The sequence below is a fragment of the Eubalaena glacialis genome, chromosome 3, assembly GCF_028564815.1.
Source record: "Eubalaena glacialis isolate mEubGla1 chromosome 3, mEubGla1.1.hap2.+ XY, whole genome shotgun sequence".
Classification (NCBI taxonomy): Eukaryota; Metazoa; Chordata; class Mammalia; order Artiodactyla; family Balaenidae; genus Eubalaena; species Eubalaena glacialis.
This window is the reverse complement of record NC_083718.1, coordinates 38,854,491-38,881,093: the sequence shown is the minus strand read 5'-3', so window position 1 is coordinate 38,881,093 and position 26,603 is coordinate 38,854,491. Positions and strand designations below refer to the sequence as shown.

Genomic DNA, 26,603 nt, shown 5'->3' with positions numbered 1-26,603 from the left:
ATACTTAGAAACATATACACATACAGGTATACAACATATATACACACCTATATATAAATATACACTGTGTACATATACTGTATATACACACACCCATATATCAATATATGGGTGTGTGTATATATACAGCATGTTCACATTTATAATATGTATACTATATATATACACACAAATATATAGGCTTGTATGTACACTGTATATAGTACTTACACATATACTACAAACGCACGCACATATACACGTATGTGTATACATATATATAATATGTATACACACATATACAAATTAATAGGCTTGTATATATTCAGTATTTTTACATATATAGTTTTGTTTTAAGGAGTTGACTCATGTGACCGTGAGGCAGGCAAGTCAGGGCAGGACTCTGCGCTGGAGACACAGGGAAGAGCTGATGTCCCAAGGCCATTGGAGGAACAGTTCCCTCTTTCTACGGAACCTCATTTTTCTCTCCAGTCCTTCAACTGATGGACGAGGCCCACCCACGCCGCGGCATTGACAATCTCCTTTAGGCAAAGTGGACCAATTTCAGTGTTCATCTCTTCTGAAAAATACCTTCCTGGCCACATCTGGAATAATGTTTGTGGTTGCCGGGGCCCCACGCAGTGCGCACATGAGATTAACCATCCCCGTGGCGATGATGACACTTTATGTTCTCCCTTGACCATTGTCACTACTATTCCAATTAAAATGGCAGCGCCATGAGGGCAGGGCATTTCCTTTTTTGCAGTACTGAGCGTCCAGGGTCTGGTGCCTAGCATAGGCTAAGCACACGGCATTTTTGTGAACAGAAGCCGGGATTCTGGCTGTCATATTTAATGAGGAATTATAGTCTTATTATTGGGGGGGAGGTGTCACGGTACATCAAGGGCGGGAGTCGAACCCGCCACCCCAGGCCCCGAGGGGTCTTCCCGGGTCCCCACTTCGGGCCGGTGGGGGTGGGCGGGGGCAGCCGAAGACGTGCGTGCGTGCGTGAGAGCGGGCGAGGCCACGGGGCGGGCGGCGCGCGCGCCGCGAGTGAGTGGTTCAGCCCGGCCCGGGCTCATTGTGCTCGCCTCACGCCGGCCCGAGTTGGCGGCAGCGCTGGAGGTCCCGGGCCTGTGAGCACAAAGAGGGAGCCGGGGGCTGGACAGGAGCGCGGCGGCGGCGGTTGAGGCCCAGGCCAGGCCCCCTCTCCTCAGCCTCCCACCCGCCCGCCTGCCCCGCCCCCGCCGGCGGCGCCCCGCCCCTCCCCCAACCGCCAGACTAGCCTGGTGCGGGGGCCGCGCGCGAAGACATGGGGGAGAAGTTGGAGCTGAGGCTGGAGTCGCTCGTGCGGGCCGAGCCCGCCGTCTACCCGTGGCCGCTGCCAGTCTACGTGAGTGCCGCCCGTCCCCTATTCCCGGACCCCCGCCCCTCTTGCCCCACGGCGCGCCCTGAGCCCACTGAGAAACGGAGCGACTCGAGTCGCCAGACCCTCTTTGGAGCCCCCCTTTCCGCCCCGCCGTGGTTCTCCGCGGCCGTTTCCAGCCCCCGCGCGCAGGGTGGGCAGAGGGGAGCCGGGGCCGGCCGGGGGCGCAGACTTGGCCGCGGGGACCCCGCGCTTCCGAGGGGCGCCCGAGCAGGGCTGCCGTTGGCTCTGTAGGGCTGGGGACCCCGGTCCCCCTGGGCCTGGACTGCCGGCGGGCTTGCCCTTCCGTACTTTATGATCTGACACGTCGGGTTTCTTTTTCCTGGTAGTTTATTCTTAGCGCTGTCAACGTGCTTAGCTTTTTTATTTTTGAGGACACCCTTTCCTCCCTCTCTCCAGTTTTTTGTGTTTTTATTTTGTTTTGTTTTAGTTAGGCATTTTGTCCCTCTGATGAGTAGGTGGGCTGGCTGGACCCTTGGAGAGGAGGCGTTGTCTCCCCTAATTTGAGTGGGTGGGCTGGCAGGCCCCTTGGAACGGAAGCATTGTGTCCCGTAATTTTAGTGGGTGGGCTGGCTGGACCCTTGGAGAGGAGGCATCCTGTCCCCTGATCTTGAGTGGCCTTTGGAAAATGACTCGCTGAACGGAAATTTACACAGGCGTCCGGTGATTCCAGAAATGCAGGGTGTCCGGGCAGGTGGGCGCCCGGCCTCTCGTCCCCTGTGGCGGCGTGGTGCGCGTGTTCTTGTCTCAGGGTTTACGTTTGGGCCCCGCAGCCCACCTTCAGGAGGGAAAGCGCAGCGGGCGCCTTGGGCCGGCGCCTTTGGGGCGCCCTTTCGTGCGCTCGGCTTGCGGGGGACCGGCCTCCAGGGGCCCCGGCGGGGAAGGCCGCGCGACCCGCCCCTCGCGCGGGCTCCGTGTGTGTCAGTTTGTGGAAACTGTGTCGCGGCCGGGGGCGGGGTCGGGACGCTGGGACCTCCTGGGAGCCGTTGTTGACTCCGGTCCCCGGTTCTCCGCAGTTCTCTGAGGTCGGAGGGTTTCCAGCCCGCCACTGTGCACTGGCGCTTTCTATTTTTGCTCTTCCTGTGCCCGGAGGCGCGGCTGAGCCTGGGCTCTGGCTTTTCCGGTTGGGTAACTCTGGGTGGCCCGGGTGGGCGGCCTGAGCAGTGGGCAGGGCGGGGAGACATCCCAGGGGAGGGAAACTGAAAGTGGGGAGAACCTTCAGAACTCCAGCTGATCCACTTGCCTTGCCTCCCCGGCCCTCTTACTGCACTTGTCATGTACGGGTTGGCTGGCCGGCGCATTTTTCAAAATGTAATAATTTGTTTATCCTTAGTAGCCGTGAAGCATAGTTCACTTGTAGTGCACAGTTGTAGGAGTTTTGACAGATGATTGCCGTCAGGTGGCAGAGCAATCCCGTCATCCCATTTGCTGCCTTTTGGCGCCAGCACGCCTCTAGCCTCTTGGCCACTAATCTCCTCTCTGTCCCTAAGGTTTTGGCTTTTCCAGAAAGTCAGATAAACAGAACAACAGCATGTAGCTTTTTGATTCTGGCTGCTTTGGCTCAGCAAAACCTATGCGAGATTCATCCCTGGTTTGTTTTTTGTTGTTGTTGTTGTTTTAAATATTTATTTAGTTATTTACTTGGCTGTGCTGGGTCTTAGTTGCGGCACATGGGATCTTCATTGCCGCGTGCAGTATGTTTTAGTTGTGGCATGCGGGATCTAGTTCCCTGAGCAGGGTTGGATCCCGGGCCCCCTGCATTTGGAGCGCAGAGTCTTAGCCACTGGACCACCAGGAAGTCCGTCATCCCTGTTGTTGCGGGTATGAGAAGTCACTCCTTTTTCTTGCTGTGTTGTATTCCATTTTCCGTTTGTCCATTCACCTGCGGGTGGCAGGACTTGTGGGATGTTTCCAGTTTTGAGGGGATCAGGAATAAAGCTGCTGTAAACATCCCAGGGCAGGTTTCCATGTGAACTTGGGTTTTTACCTGACTTGAGAAAATACTCAGGAGTGGGACTGGCGTCTGTGCTAAGTGTATGTTTAACAACCCTTCTGCGTCTTAGAAATTGGTATTTTTGAGTATTGGAAGAGTTTAGAAATCCACTGTGACCCAGCACCCAGGCACTTGAAACGAAGTTGAAAGTTCATCTGGAGATGGTCACGTTGTCCCATCACTGTCTTTTATTCGAGGCAGAGCAAGGCCACAGATTTGTAGCCCTTGTAAGGGAGGCCTCGTGTGCCCAGGCCCTGGCAGGACCTGGCTTTCTAGTGGTGGGCGGTTCTGAAGTGGAGAGCGTCTTTCCCTTGCTGGCCAGACCTCGCTTGGCAGGGTGCGGGGTGTGCTGCCTGCCTGGCCGGGCGCTCTTTCTGCCGGTCAGCAGCCGTTCCTGGTGTGTCTGTCCTACTACCAGGCAGGCGGTCAGGGGCCCTAGTGAAGTGCTCAGCGAGCTGCAGCCTTCCTAAAGCTTTGCGGGTAACGTCTGTTACCCTCCCATTTCCCTGCTGAGGAATTTTGCTTTCTCATGGGAAGTGAGGGGGCAGTATTTTATAAGAGTTCATATTTTGTGATGACTCGATGCTGAATACATTAAGAAAATGGGCTCCTTCCAGAAGCTTAACTTCTGAGAAGGTCAGATTACTCATGTGACCGCACGTTTGAAATGAGTGAGCTTGTTTGTTCATTGATTTATTCATTCTGCAAGCACCTCCTGGATATTTACAGTGAGTGTTCCAGGGGCCGCTGAGGACAGTAGACAGTATTCTTTTTTGATTTTTGAATTTTATTTTATTTATTTTTTTATACAGCACGTTCTTATTAGTCATCAATTTTATACACATCAGTGTATGCATGTCAATCCGAATCGCCCAATTCAGTACACCACCATCCCCACTCCCCCGCGGCTTTCCTCCCTTGGTGTCCATACGTTTGTTCTCTACATCTGTGTCTCAACTTCTGCCCGGCAAACCGGTTTATCTGTACCATTTTTCTAGGTTCCACATACATGCATTAATATACGATATTTGTTTTTCTCTTTCTGACTTACTTCACTCTGTATGACAGTCTCTAGATCCATCCACGTCTCAACAAATGACTCAATTTCGTTCCTTTTTATGGCTGAGTAATATTCCATTGTATACATGTACCACAACTTCTTTATCCATTCGTCTCTCGATGGGCATTTAGGTTGCTTCCATGACCTGGCTATTGTAAATAGTGCTGCAGTGAACATTGGGGTGCATGTGTCTTTTTGAATTATGGTTTTCTCTGGGTATATGCCCAGTAGTGGGATTGCTGGATCATATGGTAATTCTATTTTTAGTTTTTTAAGGAACCTCCATACTGTTCTCCATAGTGGCTGTATCAATTTACATTCCCACCAACAGTGCAAGAGGGTTCCCTTTTCTCCACACCCTCTCCAGCATTTGTTGTTTGTAGATTTTCTGATGATGCCCATTCTAACTGGTGTGAGGTGATACCTCATTGTAGTTTTGATTTGCATTTCTCTAATAATTAGTGATGTTGAGCAGCTTTTCACGTGCTTCTTGGCCATCTGTATGTCTTCTTTGGAGAAATGTCTATTTAGGTCTTCTGCCCATTTTTGGATTGGGTTGTTTGTTTCTTTAATATTGAGCTGCATGAGCTGTTTATCTATTTTGGAGGTTAATCCTTTGTCCGTTGATTGGTTTGCAAATATTTTCTCCCATTCTGAGGGTGACAGTATTCTTATTCTCAAGAAACTTATGAACTAAGGATGGTAGGTGATCTATAAACACAGAAGTTCAGCTGAGGTGTAGTTCCCCGTATATGGGATCAGCTGAGGTCCCAGAGGGTGGGGCTGCCAGATTTGCCCTGGGGGAGGTGTGGGTGGCTTCTCTGAGGAGGGGACACCCGCAGGAGGAAGTGCAAACAGCCACAACCGCCTGTACGCGGAAATGTCCAGCCTCCAAAATGGGCTTTTGCGCAATTGACAAATAGGAGGGCGGGGTGCAGGGCGAGTTTTGTTCCTTCTGTGACTGAGAGTTCCCAGATATCCACTTATAGCTCACGGTGGCATTTCTAAAGCAGGATGGCCCTTCTTTTGGTGGGAAAACCGGGTCTCAGCTCAGGAGGAAGCAGGTGGTATCTTCGGCTGCCTGATGACAGGGCAGGAGCCAGCGAGGGCGTGCAGTGGTCCTTCCCCTCCGTGACTCACTGAGGCTGTGGGCATGGAGCGGCCCCAGCGTGACTGTCCCCTCCTGCTTCTGGCTTCCTCCTGAGAGCCCACGAGTCTCTGATGAATGCCCACTGAGCAGTCACGCCATTCACTCGACTGTTAGTAGTAGCTGAAGTGGGCGGCCGAGTGAGCCATCCCTCCCTGTGACTCAGAAAATATTTTCTGATCTGACCTCTGCTGGTGTGAGTCCTGCCTAATCTGAGCTCAGGTGGAAGGCAGGTTAACCCTTTGACGACTTTCCGTGGGTGAAGTAGCCTCTTTAAAGAGGAAGGGATCACCGGAAAAGCCTGGTATTCCGTACGTACGTGGCTGTTAGCTTTCGTATTTTGGTCCCTTACATCCAAATGCCGCCTGTATGCTCTGTTCCTGGTGGGAGGAGCCAGAGGCAGCCGGCCCTTTGGATATTCACTAGGCAGGAGGCAGCAGAGCCGCAGGGGACCCGTCCCCAGTCTACCTCTAGGAGCTGCGTCCTTTTTTCCTTAATTAAATTAAACTTTTTATTTTGAGATGATCATAGATTCTTGCACAGCCGTCAGAAATAAGTCGGACACATCCCACGTTCTCTTTACTCAGTTTCTCCCGATGGTGGCATCTTACAAGGCTACGCACCGATGTAATGATTTCATTGGCATTGGTACAATCAAGATACAGAGTGTTTGGTGTCCCTTTTGAATTCGGGGACCTGTAGGGTGCGACTGGCTGTCTCTGCGCATCCCTGGGTCCCGGGCCCGGTGCACGTCTCCCAGGAAACCCCTCTCCTCCCTCTTTCTTTCTGCTGTGTCCTCGTCTTGTGGTCCTGGCGCTCTTCCCCAGTGCGTGCGCCTTGTCTCCCTGGCTGTGGGATGACAGTCCTGTTTCCTTCCTCCCACTCAGGGTGCTGCCTGGAGGCCTCTTTGGCATCTTCTCTGTCCCTTCAAGCTGTCCCTGCCGTTCCCACCAGCCGGGTCTCCTGCCGAGGCTGTTCACAGAGGATGTGCCGGGTGTCTGTCCGCGGTCCTCTGCAGCTCATGCGTGGCTCTGTAGTGCCTCCCTCACCGCCCGCCTTTCTCTTCCTTCCCGGACTCTCTCTCCCCACCCACGGCCGCTGTCGCGGTGCCTAGCCCGGGGCTCTGTTCCTCTGCGCCCCCGTGTGGGACCGGGCCCTCTTCCTGTCCACGGTGCCTGGCAGGGCTGCCGAGTCACAGGTTCCCGTTAGCTGCAGTTGGGAGGTCGGAGGCTGTGTGCTTCACTGAGTATTGACCTTGGATGACGATGCCTCCTCATCTCTGAGGGGCTTCCGTTTGAATCCCCTCAGTTAGTCATGGGGTGTGCGGCCGATGCCCAGAAAACGTGTCAGACTCTTACCAGGTGCACGGGCAGCCAGTGTGCGAGAGAGGTTACCCCTGAGAACGCTGGTCCTTTGAAAACCTGACGCGTCTTTTCCCGGGTGGGGAAGGGGTTTTGCAGGCTGTGTGCTGGGGGGCGGGGGGCCACCACGGGGTGGTGCCCACGGGGACGGCGGGAGTCGTGGGGCTCAGAGCGGGGAGCTCTCGGGAAGGATTTCCACATCTCGTGGTGGTGGTGGCTCACGTTTCCCCTGGTGTGCAGGTGGCTCCCTGGCGTCTGCTCTGTGCTCACCCTGCGCGCTGAGTGAGGCTCCCACCGGGGAGCAGGTGCTGGGGCCGCAGGACACGCTGGGCCCACACCTGGTCTGGGACAGACACCAGGTGAAGGGGCGGGACAAGGGGAGGAGGAGCCGCGCTGGGTCTTGTGGGTTTTGTGTCTTTTTAAATAACAGCTTTGTCGAGATCGCATTCACACACCACAGAACTCAGCCATGTGAAGTGTACAATTTAATGGCTTTTACTATATTCACAGAGCTGTGCAGCCATCACCTCTGTCTAATTCCAGAACATTCCGTCAGCGCAAAGGGCCCGCAGTCCCCTGCCCCAGCCCCTGACACTAGGAACCCCCTCTCTGTGTCGGTGGATCTGCCTGTTCTGGATGTTTCCCATCAATGGAATCACACACCGTGTGTCCTTCTGTGTCTGGCTTCTCTCACTGAGCATCGTGTTCTCAGGGTCCGTCCACGTTGTTGTGCGTGGCAGGGCTTCACCCCTTTGCGTGGCTGAGTGATGCTCCCGTGCGTGTGGCCCAGGTCGTGGGGTCTCGAGGTCCCTGGAGAGGCGTTCGTTTGGCTTGGTCCTGGGGAGGGGTGACGCCAGTTGCACTGATACGGTGCTAACAGGACCCCTTGCTGGAGTGGGAGACAGCTGGAAGGCTGAGGGCGTGGCTCGCCTTGGCCTTTGAGACCGCGGGGTGGAGGCCGTGCTGCCGCTTGTCGCTTGGGGAGCGCCGGGCGAGTCCTTCTCCAGTTGTGCCCCCTCGGAAGGGCCTCCTCTGTCCCTGGGCTTTCCCTCCCTTCCCTTCCCGGCCTCGGCCTCGGCCTCGGCCTCGGCCTCAGGCCGGACTGCTCTGTGGCAGTAAAGCATTTTTTTTGGTGAGGGTGAGAAAAGTTCTGGTGGTGAACTTTTGGTCGTTGCGTTCCCCCGTCCCACCGGGGTCACTCCACGATGGCCCCTCCACGCGGATCCCCGGCGTCAGGCGCTCAGCACTTGCAGCGGCTCCTTGGGTGGCTGGGCGGCCTGGGCTCTTACAGATGGGCTAGTTTGGATTGAAGCAACTGAAATGGTCTTGTCACCCCTGGAGCCCCCGTGGCGCCCCGTCCTCCTGTGGACACACCCATGCCCATCCTGCAGAAGGATGGCTGCCCGGACAGCAGGATGTCCCGGCTGGTCCTGGCTCTGCGCAGACTGGCTTCCGTGAGCTGCGGACCCAGGCGTGGAGCTCAGGCTCAGGGGCAGGTCTGGAAACGCTCCCGCAGGGGTGGCGCTAGGTGAGGTGGCACACGAGCCACGTGCGTGCCCTCCTGGGAGCCACGTGACGAGTCAAAAGGAGGAGGCGAGGTACGTTTTCATAGCATTGTACGTAAGCGAGTACGGCCCAAACACTACGTTTTCAACGTGCCATTTAAAGAGTTACTGAAGGGCACTTTTACTTTGTGTGTGTGCGCGCACACGCTCTGTCTTAGAAATCCGCGTGCATCTTGTGCTCACAGCACATGTCACTGGAGTGGGCCAGCGCACACCATTGCTCCTCGTCCAGGTGGCCAGGGGCCGCTGTGGGCACAGTGAGGCTCTAGACCCCTCTCCCTCGTGGGGGCTCCTTCCTTGGACCCTGGCCATCGGGGCCCCTGTGTGCACAGCGGGTCCCACCCGCCCGGGTCAGGGCCACGGGCCCACCGTGTCCTGCACCGTGTCCGTGGCCTGGGAGCCACAGGCCCGCTCCCTCTTCTCTCTTCCTCCTCCAGCTGGACTTTGGCCTCATGGGGTCCCATCAGCCCCTTCCTGTTTTCCCATGTTGACGGTTCCTTGCAGTGCCGGTCTCACGGGCAGGGTTTTGCGACGCGGCTCGGTCCTGAGACCAGCCTGGTTTGTCGCCTGGCCCTGCGGGGAGAGGGCCGGGTTGGCGGTGGGAGGAGAGCCTCCTTCCTGGCTCTCTCCTTTGCATCGCTTTACCAGGCGGTTCCCATCCTTGGCCTGGCTTGTTCTCTGGTACAGTCCTGGAGCCAGGCAGCACCCCCTTGCTGGGGACCTGCGGACATCCGGGGCTGACAGTGGACGAGACCCGTGTGATGCTCCACAGCCAGTCTCTCTGCCACCCCCGCCTCTCTGTGAGATGCACTCATTTTCAAGTGAAAACCTGTTCACTTCTTGAATACTCAGGCCCACCGCGGGCGCTGGCCCTCCCCCTCCCCCTTCACCCCCTGCTCCCTCTCCCTGGTGAGTGGGTGCTCCCCAGTGGGGCCACAGGCTGAGAGGTGAGGCTGAGCACCTTCGCTGGGCCTCGGGGCCCTCTGCTCACCCGCCTGGCTTTCCTCCCAGACGGAGAGCCTTCTGTGGATTTTCCACTCTTCCAGCCCGATCTCTGCTCTCAAAGCCCTGCCACTGGGAGAGGCAGAGAGACAGCCGGCAGACCTCCCGCCGTGTTCCATCTCCCCTGCCTTTGACCCTTCCCGCTGTGCTTCTCCACTTTGGGAAACAGTGCGTGCATCCCACTCTGGCCGCTCTGTCCCACTTGCCTTGGTCCCCAACCCAGGGCTCTGGAGGTGTGCAGAGCCGCGGGGAAGAAGGCAGTGACCCCCAGCCCGCAGGCCGTGTCCCCTGCAGCCTGTTGGGGAGTGAGGACCACGGACAGAGGCCCAGGATGCTCCCCCTCGGCACCTCATGGGCACTTGTGCCCTCAGCAGACGGTGATAGAGAGTGTGGTCCCTGCTTGCTTCAGGCTGGTGGTTCTCTGAGTGGGGCCCCTGGGCCAGCAGCTTCCCCACCAGCTGGAACTGGTTAGGAATGCGGGTTCCTGGGGCCCAGACCTGCTGACTCTGAAAGTTTGCGGGTGGGCCCCAGAACTCCACTCTGACCAGGGATTCTGATGCTCGTCCCGGTGTGATGCCCCTGCCTCGGAGGCCCCCTGGGTCCCGGCGTCTTCCTGCTGCAAGTGGGAAGAGGAGGACGGAGTCCACGTCTTGTCTCCTCCCTAGTCTCTGCCCCCTGTCTCTCGCCGGGTCCTCCAGGGACGATGTCTCCAGATGTCGTGCCCCTGTCACCGTGAACCAGCCTGCGTGCTCAGGGGTGGGCCGTGCCCTGGCAGCGAGCACCCAGGAGGCCTCCTGTCCAGGCTCCTCACGCCGGGCGCAGGGCCTGCGGGGACGAGCGGGGGCAGAGCCAGACCTGCGGGCGTCCGGGTGGAGTTCCTGTTCCCACACCTGTCCTCACGGTCAAGGAGGAGGCAGGGGCCTGCCGAGTGGGACAGCCAGACTCCCCCGCCCCGTGGGCGGCCCCCGCCCTCACCTGAGCTGGGCAGGGGAGGGGAGCGGGCGGACGGGACGGGCTTGGTGGCGGCTCAGGCCTGATGACAGCCTCCGGCTTCCGCACACGGTGCTTTTTCAGGTGGGAACGGTTGTGCTTATTGCAGTTGTTTTCCCAGGATCCCGGAGTGAGGCCGCCGGCTCTGTGGTGAGCAGCATTCCGCTAAGCCTGTGCGCGGCTTCCTGCGGAGACTCTGACACCGTTAGTGAAAAGAGCCTGGGTGAGTCACTGACTCAGCAAGCAGCCAGCAGCGGGCTGGGGCTGTGGCTGGGACGGGGAGGCCGGGCGTCCCGTGCAGCAAGCCCAGGGCTGGCCTCAAACCCCGGAGTTCCAGGGCTCCCCTGGGGGAGGAGGTGCAGGTGCTCCTAAGCGCGGGCTTCCTCAGGGCTGTTGTCAGTCGGACCTTTCTGGGTCGGCTTCTGGCGTCGCTCTGTTCTGAAGGCCTGTGAAGCAGAAGAAGAGGCCACAGCCGAAAAGCTGTGAGAACTTCTGAATCATCAATAGTGATCAGGGCATCTTAAATCATGTGACTCAGGACGGTCGCTGGAAGCTGGCCAGTCCCTAAAGCAGCATCCTCAGATCGTAGGAGGCACGTCGTAAACTGTTTCCTTCCTTTCATTCTGGTTGTAAAGCTTGGGAAAGCTTGAGTTCATCTCATCACAGATGAGACCACATTCCAGGCCCCTGTCTTCCCAGGTCGGCGTGATGAGGTCTGAGACGCGGTGGCTCAGCCAGGGCTGCGGCCCGCGTGCCGTGAGGGCCCCTGCCGCTCCTGCAGGAGGAGCGTCTCTGGGGCGCGTCCAGCCTCCCGGGGGCGCCGAGGGAGGGAGCGCAGTCCGAGCCGGCACGGGCCTGCCACGCGGCGCACGCTCAGGCACACGCGCGTGCTCATGGGGTCCTTTCAGAGCGCGCACGCTGTTTTGTAACTCCACAGTGGTGACTGGAATGAGACTCTCCTGGGTACTGTCACGTCCTCCTGTGGCTGTAAGACTTGTTCTTACGGGCCGTGCTCGCAGGGTAGTGTATCGGCCTAAATGCAGACATGAATTTAGCAGCTTGAGGCGACGCACACTGATGACCTCCCATGGTTTCTGAGGGCAGGGATTAAGAGCAGGCGGGCCAGGGGATTCCGGCCGAGGGTCCCTCAGGAGGCTGCAGTAGGGGCTTCAGCTGGGGCTGCCCCATCCAAAGGCCAGACCGGGCAGGATGCCTGGCTTCCAGGAGGCCCCTCCCGTGGCTCCTCTGCACGTGGGCCCCCGCAGGGCTGCTGAGGCTCCTCAGTGCACGGGGGCCGGCTCCCCTCAGGAGGAGTGTGATGGGGGAGAGCGTTGGTGGAAAGTTCTAGACCCTCCTCCTCATCCTGTGACTACCTCAGCACCTTGTACACTGTGCTGTGTGCATTCGTCTTTGAGCAGACCCTGCGGGACAGCGTGGCGTCTTCTCTGCTTTCAGTGGGTACAGGAGCCCAGGGAATTCAGGACTGCCAGGACTGTCTGTCTGGACTCACTGAATGTTGTGGACCAGGAACAGAGTCTGTCGGCCACGTGAGTGTCTTAGATGCTCAGTATTTTCCTGCTGAGGTGGAGGTGCTTTTAACAATACCTCGCATTTCCTCCTGTAGATTTTGTTGTTGTTTTTTGTTTGTTTGTTTTCGCCACGTTGTGCAGCTCGTGGGTTCTTAGTTCCCCAACCAGGGATTGAACCTGGGCCCTCGGCAGTGAAAGCTCAGAGTCCTAACCACTGGACCACCACGGAAGTCCCTGTTGTTGTTGTTGATAGCTGTTTTGAGGTGTAATTCCCATACTCTTCACCTAATCCACCTAAAGCGTGCCGTTCCCTGCTTTGTAGTGTATTCGTTGAGTGCAGTCGTCACTACTACCAATTTTAGAACATTCCATCACCCCGAGAGGAAACCCCATCCCCATTAGCATCCCTCCTATCCCCCTCCCCAGCCCCTGACAACTAGGAGCCCACTCTCTGTCTCTGTGCACTTGCCTGTTATGGACGTTTCCCATCAGTGGAATCACACCCTGTGTGTCCTTGTCCGTCTGGCTTCTCTCACTGAGCATCGTGTTCTCAGGGTCCATCCACGTTGTAGCGAGTGTCAGTGCTTCACTCTTTTTCATGGATGGATAATATTTCAGTGTGTGGAGGGACACATTTGTTTATTCGTTCATCTGTTGATGGACATTTGGGTGGTTTCCACCTTTTGGCGGTTGTGAATCACGCCTCTGTGAACATTAATGTTCGGGTTTTTGGTGTGGGTTTTTTTTGGCTGCGTTGGGTCTTTGTTGCTACGCGCGGGCTTCCTCTAGTTGTGGTGAGTGGGGTCTAGTCTTTGTTGCAGTGCGTGGGCTTCTCATTGTGGTGGCTTCTCTTGTTGCGGAGCACAGACTCTAGGCACGCGGGCTTCAGTAGTTGCAGCACGCGGGCTCTGTAGTTGTGGCACACGGGCTTTGTTGCTCTGCAGCATGTGGGATCTTCTCAGACCAGGGCTCGAACCTGTGTCCCCTGCATTGGCAGGCGGATTCTTAACCACTGCGCCACCAGGGAAGCCCAATATTCAGGGTTTTGTATGGACGAATAGTCTCATTTCTCTTGGGCTGACACCCAGAAGAGGAATTGCTGGGTCATTTGCTAACTGTTTAACCTTTGAGGAGCTGCCAGAGTGTTTTCCAAACCCAGCTGTCCTCACTGTTTTCTGCCGTTTGCCAGGAGGCCTTGGGGCCGATTGTTCCCGTCAGTGGTTCTTCCCCAGGGTTTCTGGGTCAGCAGTGGCGCTGATGCTGTGGGTCGGTTCCCCCGTGTCAGGAACCACTGGTCTGCAGGGCTGTCCTGTGCTGGACTGCGTGTGCTCCATCTCCCGCCCCCGGCCTTGTCTAAGTAATATGAGTTCAATGGATATTTACTGTTCCGTCCTTGGTAAGTTGGAGGATATTATTAAGAACGATAGAAGATTGTTTTCTTTCTTTGCCTTAAAAAATAAGATTCTGGGCAAAAGGTCACATATCGTAATTCTTTTTACAAACGTCCAGAACGGGCAAATCCACAGAAACAGAGAGTGGATTAGTGTTGTCAGGGGCTGGGGAGGGGATTGGGGCGCATCTGCTAATGGGGTGATGGGATGTTCTGGAACTAGATAGAGGTGATGGTTGCCCAGCTCTGAATGTATTAAAACCCACTGAACTGTATACTTGAAGCGGGGGCCCATTCTGTGTGAATTATATCTCAGTAGGGCTGCTGTTGCAAAGATGAGGCTTAGGACACAAAGGGTGTTTCCGGAGTTGTTTGACCTGTTAGGACCGCTGCGCCGGGGGGGGGGGACCCTGTCCTGGGACCCTCCGGGCATCCGTGTCCTGGTCCGTAGGGGCTCTCCCCGCGTTGCCATCCTCCACTGTGAAGCGTGGAAATGGTGGCCTGGTCTGAGAGGGGCAGTCGCTGTCCCGGGGCAGAGCTGGCAGCTCTGGGCCTGACCATCTCACCTCCGGCTTCAGCCCTTGCTCTTCGTGGCCCCTCCTCTCGCTGTGCATCCTCTTCGAGGCCCCTCCTCACCGCGATAGGAACCTTCACCGGCGGGGCGGAGGTGCAGTCTGGAGTTACAGACCGTCCACACGATGCGTCGTCCTCACTTGGTTTCTGCGGGGTCTTGGGTTAGCTGGCCGCCAAGACCCCGGCGAAAGGCCGGAGCGACCCCCGACGTGCTCCTCGGGGAAAGCAGCGAGGCCAGCCCGCCGGGCGCAGGGAGGCCAGGAGAGCGCCGCTGTGGCCGGGAGGGAGGACCGCTGCTCGCCCGCTCCCGGTGGTTGCAGGAGTGGTGTTTCCCCATTTTATAGATGGAAACCGAGGCCTGTGGTGGTTCATGGACTCACAGGCAGGCCTGTGGCTTCCAGGCTGCAGGAGTGCCCAGGGAAGTCCTGGGGAAGGAGAGTCGGGGGCTTTGAGTCCGTCCTGGTCCCTTCCCCGCAGCCCACTGGGCGGCAGGGCGCTGCAGGAACAGGCGCTCCCGGAGCCAGCGTGTCCCACGTGGCAGGACATGGCCCCAGCGTTGTGGGTGGAGCTCTCTGGTGGGTCCCGCGGGTCGGGAAATGAGGCGGGGAGTCCCGGGGGCTGCAACACCTGCCTCCTCTGGTCGCCCTAATCACCGGAGCGGGGAGGGACGGCTCTGAACCCTGTCCCGTTGTCTTTCAGGACAAACCCCATGATGCTGCTCACGAAATCAGCAAGACCATCCGGTGAGTGTGGCGCCTGCTGGGGCGGGGCCTCGGGGTGGGCCAGTCCTGAGTTCCCAGCAGCCCCCCAGCCGTGCGCTCCCCCATTCCTCCGTGCTGATCCGCGTCAGCATCATCAGCATCGACGAGGCTTGGGAAAGCGGGGCTGTGGGGTCAGGGGGTCAAGTCCTCTGAGTGTGACCCAGACAGGTCTTGGTGCTTCGTGAGCTGGCTTCCTGTGGAAGAGGCTGGAAATCCTGAGTGGCCAGCTTCCCGAGGGACCCCTCCCCTCTCCCCTCATCACCTTGCTTTACTCTTCTCCCGTGGGGTTTGGTGTGACCTTTGGGTTTGGGCCGCTCTTCCCTCTGTGAGCCTGCCCCGTGCTGTGCAGAGGAGGCCGGGTCCCGGGAGGCTGACCCGGGTGAGATCTGGGAGGAGGGCCGCCTGCTGTGTTCTAGTGGGCTGTCTCCTCACGTGGGACCTGAGGGTCTGCGACGGCCTCCAGAGTGCCCTCGGGGGCCCATGCGTGGAATCCTGCAACCAACCGCTCTTGGCTTTAGAATGTTCCACGTGTGTGACCGTGGCCCTGGCATCTCGCTGCATTGTGCCTTAAAATCCTTAGCTGTGTAGCCACTGCCTGGGCCACACGCCATTACATCTGCTTGAATCTGGGGCAGCCGGGCTGGCAGCAGTACAAAAGGCTGTTTGGTACATAGGGGTGGTACTACCCCCTCTCCGTCCTGTCCTTCCTTCGAGAGGCGAACATTTATCAGTTTCTTCTGTATTGTTTCAGGTTATATGTATGTATGTATTACTGTAGTATATTAGTATAAAATCTATTTTAGGGTTCTCCAGAGAAACAGACCCAGTGATGTCTGTGTATATGAGATTAATTTAAGCAACTGAGTCACACGACTTCAGGCTGGCAAGTCTGAAATATGCAGGACAGGCCAAGAGAGGCAGACCCAGGGAAGAGTCGATGTTGTAGCTCAAGTCTAAAGGCAGTCTGGAGGCAGAATTTTATGTATACACATACAGATGAATTCCGTATAATATAGTACAGAGGGGTTCTGTGTAGTTTACCCAACTTTCTCCAATGGTGACGTCTCACATAACTGTAATAGCAAAACCAGAAAATGGACATCGGCATAATCTACAGACTTTATTCACTGTGCATGTATGGTCACGTGTATGCACGCATGCATTCTTGTAACCTCCACCTCAAACAAGACGTAGATCGATTTCATCACCACAATATTTTTATCCCTCTTAAATACATAAATACAGATATCCTGGAGTTGGCAAGTGTTGTGAACTTACGGAAGTAGTGTACTAAGGTATTCATCAGAGAAGAGCTGGTGTCCAGTTTAGGTTGTCATCATCACTTCCTGATGTGAATCCCAAATTACTACTTTGGTTTTTTTTCTAGTATTAACAAATTCCTGACATAAGGTGGATCTTTGACTTACGTAGCATCACTAGATGACCTCTAGTGCGCAGACATGTGCCAGACCAGCTCCTGGGCCTCTCTTTGTTTTGAGGGTGGTGGGACATCAACATCAGACTGAAGGTTGCCCAGATCTCCCCCAAACCCAGATTACCCCCCAACGCCTGTTTTTAACCACATCAAATGTATTTATTTAATACTTTGACTCATGCTTTTGGTTTTGATCTTCTTTTGAAAGATTGTTTTTCTCTTTTTCCCTTCTCTTCACATAGGAGGAAAAGAGACGTAGAGTTACATCCAGAGAACGGTAAGAATAATAAAGCTTTTTGTTCTGTGCAATATGTAATCTTGATGACTGAAATTACTTTTCTGATATCTTTTAAAAAGAAGACCTTTATAGTGAGTTGCCAGGGTGACCATAGATAGCTTAAGGATGCTGGGTTTGCAGTCAGGTTATTAACCTTGTGATTCAGGTAGAATTGTCTTACAAAGAGTGAATTGGGGGCAACTGGCAGTTATGAGAACTAGATCTAAAGGTTGTATTAAATATTAAATGTTGAGGTAATATGTGCCTTTCAGGGCTCCTGAGATGAAGATTGATTTGGGGGGGGGAGGTAGGAAGGAAGACCTTTTGAAAACTGCCTCCACGGGAGGCGTCTGTGAAGGTCATCCTTAGGGTATGTGATTTTGCTTGACAGAGTTGCTGGACCGCTCCCTGCAGAAGAACCAGGAAGAGTAAGACCAGGAACAGACGTGGAAGAAGAAGAAAGAGATGATAAAGTAAAGCCTGGTCACCTCCAGGTTTGTCACTTCCACCTTAATCTCAGAACCCATTTGGTTCTAGGAAGGGGGGTCAGGGTGTGGGGAGCGTGTAGGAACAGAATGACTTTCACTAATGATCAAAATGACCTTGGATTTAGCTAAAATGCTCTTCAAACTCATTTTTCTGCTGGTTCCCTATGTGGAAGGTGTGTTATGTGGCTCTGGTGATAGTAAATCAGCGGTAGGCCTGGAAGTCAGCTGGACCTCTGCTACTTGATCAGTCAGTCACAAAGCTTCAGTCTGTCCCCTCTCCTGCCTGCGTCTCCTGCCCATGAGGTCTTCGTGAAGGTCTCATTTTCAAACACATGAGGTGCTAAAGTGCTCTAGTATCGTCCAGGTATAAAGTTGCATTCTTAACTGAGATCAGACCAGTTCTTTCCCCAGACCTCCAGCTCCTTTGTAAAATCAGAGTTTCAGGTTCTATGAAATACAGATGTACCCACTGAACCCCCATGGGAGGGGGTAGGAGAAGGGATTAGGGATCTGATACTGCAAGCTTTACCATTAGACAGCACTGCCCCATATGACAAAGGGCTGACATTGGTCGGGCACAGGTGGTAGAACAATATCACGTCCCTTTTGGTTTTATTAAGACGTTGATTAGAAGTTTCAGCTCAGCAGAGGGGCAGCACCCTGGGCAGGCACTGGGCCTCCACCATCTATGGATCCTCCCCTCCAGCACCCAGGCGCTAGGTACTCAGTTACCAGCAGCCCAAAGGGCAGGAACTGAGCTCTGCCAGGCTGGCCTTCCCAGAGGGCAAGTGTAAGCAGCACAGCCAGCAATGGGAGTGACAGGCTTTGCTGGGTTGTCCAGAAGGAGGGCGACGTCTGGTTTGGCACGACTGGAGTCAGCGCTAGCCTCCCCTCGGACACGTGCACTGGGCCCCCGGTCTCAGGCTCACACAGGCCTCCAAAGCCCTTCCCTCAGGATGATGCTCAGACCCTCCACCCAGCCCACCTTCCCGCCCCAAACACCAGCAGGTCAAGCACCACTCAGAGAAGGGGGCCTTTAAAGGGCTTTAGAAAATCTTAGAATCCGGATATGGAAGCTATACTATGTTTCACTTCTGGCTGAGAGCTCTGCTCCCAGAGCACAGGATGGCCGAGGGGGGCGAGATGGGAGGGTCTCGCTGTGACCCCGAGGCACTGCTGGCCTTTTCAGCCACATGCCTGCCTTCCTTGGAAATACATTTCATTAACAGCCAAAGGGAACACCCTGAGAAACAGGAGGAATTATTGGTTCGTTTCAACCCTTAGCAACAGTGAGTTTTCACCACCGTGTATTTCCTCTGCTCTCTGCAGTGCGCTGGAACTTTCCTTTGGGCTAAATGTGCCTCAGCTGTCCACGGCACCCTACACACTTGGCGACTCCGCCTGACCCAGGAGCGCCCTGGGCCCTAGGCACAGGTTCCCTCCTTCCTGACCACCCCCTCATGGGAGGGCTGAGGCCAGTCAGCCCCCAACTCTGGGGGCTCAGCGTCCCCTCGGAAGTGGCTACGAGTCAAGCTCCCCACCGACCCCCTCCCCCCAGGTCTCCCTCCAGCCAGGGCCACTTCATGCGCAGTGCCGGTTGGCCCCTCCTCAGGGGAGGAGACCCGGGCCGAATCCGCTCCACTGACCTGCCTGTGCCCTGTGCCTGTCTGGGGTATGGCCAAACAGCCTGTAGGTGTCAGGGAAGCCCCAAGGGCGGGCGCCCTCCCGCACCCTCACGACGCGGTGCTGCTCCCGGTGGAGCCCACGGCCCGGGTGGCAAGAGGCGCGACAGGGGTGGGAAGGAGACGGGGCCACGGGAAGCCCAACACGGGCCGGGGTGCAGAGGCAGGAGGCGGCGAGGGGGGCCGGCCCAGCCGCGAAGCCCATGCCTCCGCCCAGCCCAGGCCCGAGTGGCCCTCAGACCTCCCTGCCGGCCGCTGGGCTCGGGGTGGGTGACAGGCGCGCTGAAGAAGCCGTCCCGCTCGAGCCGTCCGGAGAGGCCGGCCCAGGGGTTGTGCCTGTTCCCGGCGTGGGGCGAGCACCAGGGCCCGAGGGTGTGGAGCCGTCTGGCCGCAGGTCACAGGCTTTGCCTGTTGGAAGGGAGGGCTGCGATGGGGCTGTGCCGACGGAAGGGGAGGATGGAGCCGCCGACAGGTCCCCGTTTGCCAGGCAGGGCTTCATCGCGGACCCTGTTCTCAGCAGTCGTGCGCAGCAGGGACACCCAGGCCTGGCGAGTCTGCGCCCCACCCAGGGCCGCTGGGTTCCTGCGCGGCAGCCCCGGCACCTCCTGCTGAGAAACCCCGGGGACCGTGCTCCTTCCCCCAAGCCCACCGCACCGCTGCAGAGCCTAAGGGGGCTGGGGGCTTCACCCCAAATTTGAGGAAGCCACACCTCGGGGCCGGGGCACAAGCGCGGGGCCCACCTTCCCCGCAGGAGCAGACCCCACACAGGGTCTATTTTTGGAAATAAATTTAGAGTAACAGGTTTTACACACAGAATCTTAGAGCTGGGAAAAGTCCTTTGTGTCATTCATGCAGCTTCATAAGATTTTTTTTTTAATGAGAGGATGGATTTCCTTGAGCAAGAGTGAATTTCCAGGAATGGGTCCCTGGATACCAAGGACTGTTTTGGGGAAGAAAGATGAATCTATTCTGTGAACGCCTTATAGAACTTATTCTATATTGTAGTTCTGTCTGGAAACACATGTACCGTTGATCTTTGTAGCAGCCCTTAACATCCTCAAGAGAAGCTCTCATTTCCCCATTAGTACTTGTTACAGACTGAATATTTGGGTCCCCCCAGCATTCACGTGTTGACACCCTACCTCCAATGTGATGGTATTAGAAGGTGGGTCTTTTGGGATTTGATGAGGTCATCGGGATGGAGCCCTCATGATGAGATTCTTACCCTTGTGAGAGTCATGAGAGAGCTGGCTTTTTCTCTCTGCTCTCTGCCCTGTGAGGACACAATGAGAAGTGGACAGTCTGCAACCCGGAGGAGAGTCCTCACCAGAAGGCGATGATCCCGGCACCTAGATCTCAGACTTCCAGTCTCCAGGACTGAGAAATACATTTTTGTTGTTTACAAGCCCCCACCCCGCCCCGTTTATGGTACTTTGTGACAGCAGCCCAAACTGACTTAGCACTCTTTTCTTCAAGTAAATGGAAGAATTTGTGGAGCCCATCCATTTTATGATACAATTTCCCAAATAACCAAGATTCTCTCTATGCACTCTGATTAGTCAACTTTTTTATTTATCAAAATTGTTATAAAAAAAGTTTCCATATTTTTTCCTAAAAATTGTTTCCAATCCATGTTGTCACTATAATGGTTCTATGATATTAATAATTTGAGCCCTAATACCCTGCTTAAAATAATCATTTATTTGTCTTATGAATAAGTTCAGGGTTCAAATGCGAAAGTTTTAAAAGGATATACTGTGTAAAACATCTATGTCACCCCTCTGAAGGAAAGAAGGAGGGAAGAAAGGAAGGAAGGAAGGAAAAAACATCGAATTTGCCCTCAGTTTAGCTGCCACTTCCTAAGGGAAGCCCTTTCCAACTCCAGACCCCCAGGCATCACAAATAAGCTCTCATGGGACACTGTCCATACTGTTGCACGTCATGTTCCATGAAAAGCTGATTCTGAGACAAGGACAGACTTTCAGGAAGTTTCTTGGGGTGTGTATTTTGGGATAAACATAGAATTACCATATGACTCAGCAATTCCACTCCTAAATCATTGAAAACAAACACTCAAATAAATCTGCATACACACGTTTATAGCAGCATTATTCAAAATATAAAAATCATGGAAATAACCCAAATGTCCATCAATGGATGAATGAATAAACAAATTGTGGTATATACCTACAGTGGAATAGTAATTCAGTCATAAAAAGGAATGGAGCAATTAAATATCAAACAATTACACGGCCAAAAACATTCTTTAAAGAAATGAAATACTAATACATATTACAGTGTGGATGACTCTCACAAACATCATGCTAAGTGAAAGATGCCAGACACAAAGGTCACACATTGTATGATTCCATTTATCTGAAATATCCAGAATAAGTAAATCGATAGAGAAAGAAAGCAGATTGGTGGTCTTCAGGGCCTGGCAGAGAGAGCGAAGTAGTATCTTCTCAATGGGTACAGAGTTTCCTTTTGGGGTGATAAAAATGTCTGTGGGAAAAAAAAATTTTTTAATTGGAAAATGATTGATTAAAAACTAAAGTCTGTGGGGTATTTCTTGGTACTGCCTTTCTCAATTTCGACAGTAAATGGTCAAGTACACAGTAAATGGTCAAGTGCAGCAGCCATGGTTTGAGAAAGAAATGATGACCAGGGCTCAGAACACTCACTCAGGGACGAGGGTGAGGGTCACCCCACCAAGTAAGCCATCCATTTTAGCAGAGATATTATCCAAGGATGAGGGGAATTGAGAATGGATAGCACAGGAGGGAGACAATGACTATCAGTTGTGGCCTTGAGGCCACCTACGGTAACAGAGGCTATAGTTCGACCCACTGACCCTCCTTTCACTAGTAGTTCATCTCACTCACCTTCTCCCCTAAAAACGATCCATGGAAACTATGAAAGAGTTGTTTCCAGAACTTATGCAAAGACGTTGATCCAAGTAAAGGCAACAAAAGCAAAAATAAACAAGTGGGGCTATATCCAACTAAAAAGCACAACAAAGGAAACCAACAACAAAATGAAAAGGCAACCTACCGAATGGGAGAAAATTTTTACAAATCATATATCCTATAAGGGGTTAGTATTCAAATTATATGAAGAACTCATACAAAAAAAAAAATAGAAAAAATATCCAACTAAGAAATGGGCAGAGGATCTGAATAGACATTTTTACCAAGAAGATATAGAGATGGCCAGCAGATAATTAATAAGGCACCTAAAATCACTAATCAGCAGAGAAATGCAAATCAAACCACAAAGAGATGTCACCTCATACCTGTTAGAATGGCTAATATCAAAAAGACAGGAACTAACAAGTGTTGGCAAGGGTGTGGAGAAAAGGGAAGCCTTGTGCACTGTTGGTAGGAATGTAAATTGTTGCAGCCACTATGGAAAACAGTATGGAGGTCCTCAAAAACTTAAAAATAGAACTATCATATGATCCAGCAATTCCACTACTTGGTATTTGTATGAAGGAAACAGAAACTCTAATTCAAAATGAAATCTGCCATATGACCCAGCAATCCCACTACTGGGCATATACCCTGAGAAAACCATAATTCAGAAAGAGTCATGTACCAAAATGTTCATTGTAGGTCTATTTACAATAGCCGGGACATGGAAGCAACCTAAGTGTCCATCATCAGATGAATGGATAAAGAAGATGTGGCACATATATACAATGGAATATTACTCAGCCATAAAAAGAAACGAAATGGAGTTATTTGTAGTGAGGTGAATGGAGTTAGAGTCTGTCATACAGAGTGAAGTAAGTCAGAAAGAGAAAAACAAATACAGTAGGCTAACACATATATATGGAATCTAAGGGGGAAAAAAACAACAACAAAATGAAATAAATCTGTACCCCCATATTCATTGCAGCATTATTTACAATAGCCAAGACTTGGAAATCCCTGTGTTCATCAATGGATAAATGGATAAAGGACATTAGGCATAATATGCCAAATTATATATATATAATATATATATATATTATATATATATTATATATATATAATATATATATAATTCAGCCATGAGAAGGAAGCAAATCCTGCCATTTGTGACAACATGAACAGACCATGAGGGCGTTATGCTAGGTAAAATATGTCAGACAGAGAAAGAAATATCCTGTATGATCTCACTTTATATGGAATTTTAAAAAATGCTCATAGACTGGTGGTTACCAGAGGCAGGGGGTGGAGGGTGGGTGAAATGGGTAAAGGTGGTCAATATGTACAAACTGGCAGTTATAAAATAAACAAGTTCTGGGGATGTGGCTATAGTTAATAATACCATATTGCATATTTAAAAGTTGCTAAGAGAGTAGATCTTAAAAGTCCTCATCACAAGAAAAAAAGATTTCTACCATTTATGGTAATGGATGTTAACTAGACATACTGTGGTGATCATTTTTTAAATTGAAGTATAGTGGATTTACAGTATTATACTGTAATAACAATATATTAGAACACAGTGGTTCAATATTTTTATAGATTATACTTCATTTAAAGTTATTATAAAACATTGGCTATCCTTATAGCTTATTTATTTTATGCATAGTAGTTTGTGCCTCTTAATCCCCTCCCCTCCCCCTATCTTGCCCCTCCCCCCTTTCCTCTACCCACTGGTAACCACTGCTTTGATGTCTATATCTGTGAGTTCATTTCCTTTCTGTTACATTTATTCTTTATTTTTTAGGTTCCACATAGGAGTGATAACATACCGTAATTGTCTTTCTGTGTTTGACTTATTTCACTAAGCATAATAGTGTTGCAGCAAAAATAGAAATGAAGTTTTTCCTCTCCTGAAAATAAGGAAAGTAAAGGGGACAGTGAACAGGCTAGAGAAGACACATAAGCTGGCCTGAAAGGGTTAATCGATCCTAGTTTTATTTTAACTGTTACTAATCTGTAGTGTCTGTAACTAGATTTATCTTTCACAGAGCTAAATTACATTCTGTTCCTATCACTCTCTAGCTGTCTATGTAAATGACATCCTGCATCTGGTGCTTAAGCTCCCTGCACTCTTTTGTAGCAAATCACCCTGTGTAGCTGTTTGCATTTCAGGAAGAAGATGGCAGGCAGATAACGCAGAGAATGAACCCAATTACAGGTCTGCCTGACACCAGCGATGAAGGTTTTGAAATAATGCAAGAAGAAGAATGCAGGACCTTTACCACTTTGATCCTTATCACCAACCCCTGGACTGAGGTGGGCGCCCGAGGGCCCGGGAGGCGAGCCGGGGCCCCCAGGCGTCTGTGGACATCGTGTCCGCAGCCAGCGACCCCAAGGCCACGCTCAGGCGCGCCGACGACTTCTTGCGCTGTGAGGACCTCTGTGCCTTGCAGGACTTGGTGCCTCTGCCCGCCGTTTGCACCTCCCTGCGGGAGGGCCTGCTGGACTTAACGCCAAGTGCCTCTGCGCGGTGGACTGGGCGCCGCTCCTGAGCACCCTCTGCCGCTGATCTGTATCCAGAGTTTCTTCCAGCCACAGCTTGGCGAGACAGGTTTGTGCTTCCTGCTTCCAGGGGCTCTCGTGTGGGCGCTGCGAAGCGGGGTTTTGGATGGTGCAAGGTGGAGGGTGGGCACTAGAACCGGGGCCCATTGCCCGGGTGTGCGTGCACTAGACGGGGCGTGCGGCCTAGGACTCCTGCCGGCTCGGTGACCCCGGCCGAGTGCCTTAAGGTTTCTAGGTCTCAGTGTTCTTATCTGTAGCACGGGCTGAACAGGACTCACTCTCTGTGGTGGTTACAAGGTCGCATTCTGTTAATGCTTGTAGACTCTACAATGTAGAACACTTAGCACAGTTTGGAGCATCGTTAATTGTTGCACAGACGTTACCTGGTCTGTTGAATGACTTTGTCTGGTACACACCAAAGCAATTAGGAAATTGGTATATCCCAGCTTCATTTCCTTTCCATTAAAACAGGGCTCAGCTAATTAATGAATATGGTAAAGTTGCAGGATACAAAATTAATGCACAGAAATCTCTTGCATTCCTATACACTAATGATGAAAAATCTGAAAGAGAAATTATGGAAACACTCCCATTTACCACTGCAACAAAAAGAATAAAATAGCTAGGAATAAACCTACCTAGGGAGACAAAAGACCTGTATGCAGAAAACTATAAGACACTGATGAAAGAAATTAAAGATGATACCAACAGATGGAGAGATATACCATGTTCTTGGATTGGAAGAATCAACATTGTGAAAATGACTATACTACCCAAAGCAATCTACAGATTCAATGCAATCCCTATCAAATTACCAATGGCATTTTTTATGGAGCTAGAACAAATCATCTTAAAATTTGTATGGAGACACAAAAGACCCCGAATAGCCAAAGCAATCTTGAGGGAAAAAAACGGAGCTGGAGGAATCAGACTCCCTGACTTCAGACTATACTACAAAGCTACAGTAATTAAGACAATAAGGTACTGGCACAAAAACAGAAACATAGATCAATGGAACAAGATAGAAAGCCCAGAGATAAACCCACGCACCTATGGTCAACTAATCTATGACAAAGGAGGCAAAGATATACAATGGAGAAAAGACAGTCTCTTCAATAAGTGGTGCTGGGAAAACTGGACAGCTACATGTAAAAGAATGAAATTAGAACACTCCCTAACACCATACACAAAAATAAACTCAAAATGGATTAGAGACCTAAATGTAAGACTGGACACTATAAAACTCTTAGAGGAAAACATAGGAAGAACACTCTTTGACATAAATCACAGCAAGATATTTTTTGATCCACCTCCTAGAGTAATGGAAATAAAAACAAAAAAAACCAAATGGGACCTACTGAAACTTAGAAGCTTTTGCACAGCAAAGGAAACCACAAACAAGACGAAAAGACAACCCTCAGAATGGGAGAAAATATTTGCAAATGAATCATCGGACAAAGGATTAATCTCCAAAATATATAAACAGCTCATGCAGCTCAATATTAAAAAAACAAACAACCCAATCCAAAAATGGGCAGAAGACCTAAATAGACATTTCTCCAAAGAAGACATACAGATGGCCAAGAAGCACATGAAAAGCTGCTCAACATCACTAATTATTAGAGAAATGCAAATCAAAACTACAATGAGGTATCACCTCACACCAGTTAGAATGGGCATCATCAGAAAATCTACAAACAACAAATGCTGGAGAGGGTGTGGAGAAAAGGGAACCCTCTTGCACTGTTGGTGGGAATGTAAATTGATACAGCCACTATGGAGAACAATATGGAGGTTCCTTAAAAAACTAAAAATAGAATTACCATATGACCCAGCAATCCCACTACTGGGCATATACCCAGAGAAAACCGTAATTCAAAAAGACACATGCACCCCAATGTTCATTGCAGCACTATTTACAATAGCCAGGTCATGGAAGCAACCTAAATGCCCATCAACAGACGAATGGATAAAGAAGTTGTGGTACATATATACAATGGAATATTACTCAGCCATAAAAAGGAACGAAATTGAGTCATTTGTTGAGACGTGGATGGATCTAGAGACTGTCATACAGAGTGAAGTAAGTCAGAAAGAGAAAAACAAATATCGTGTATTAACGCATGTATGTGGAACCTAGAAAAATGGTACAGATGAGCCGGTTTGCAGGGCAGAAGTTGAGACACAGATGTAGAGAACAGACATATGGACACCAAGGGGGGAAAACTGCGGTGGGGTGGGGATGGTGGTGTGCTGAATTGGGTGATTGGGATTGACATGTATACACTGATGTGTATAAAATTGATGACTAATAAGAACCTGCAGTAAAAACAAACAAACAAAACAACTAATAGTAAACTTTCATTGGGTTATTTGTATGGAAATATGTTAATATAAATGTTTCAGACATTACATGAAATTTCTAGAAATCTTATATGTTCTGGTATAATGTTATAAGTCATAATCCT

The 26,603-nt window shown here is 52.0% G+C and overlaps 1 long non-coding RNA gene across 4 annotated transcripts in view; it reads left to right on the top strand.

The window, feature by feature from the left end:
- The first annotated feature begins 1,048 nt into the window (after positions 1-1,048).
- LOC133087857 (uncharacterized) overlaps positions 1,049-26,603 on the top strand; it is a 68,917-nt gene continuing 43,362 nt past the window's right edge. For all 4 annotated transcript variants that reach the window (XR_009700458.1, XR_009700459.1, XR_009700457.1 and 1 more), the window contains exons 1-5: positions 1,049-1,372; positions 14,715-14,758; positions 16,454-16,488; positions 16,880-16,982; positions 23,746-24,184. This is a non-coding gene — a long non-coding RNA (uncharacterized LOC133087857). The remainder of the gene's footprint in view (positions 1,373-14,714; positions 14,759-16,453; positions 16,489-16,879; positions 16,983-23,745; positions 24,185-26,603) is intronic.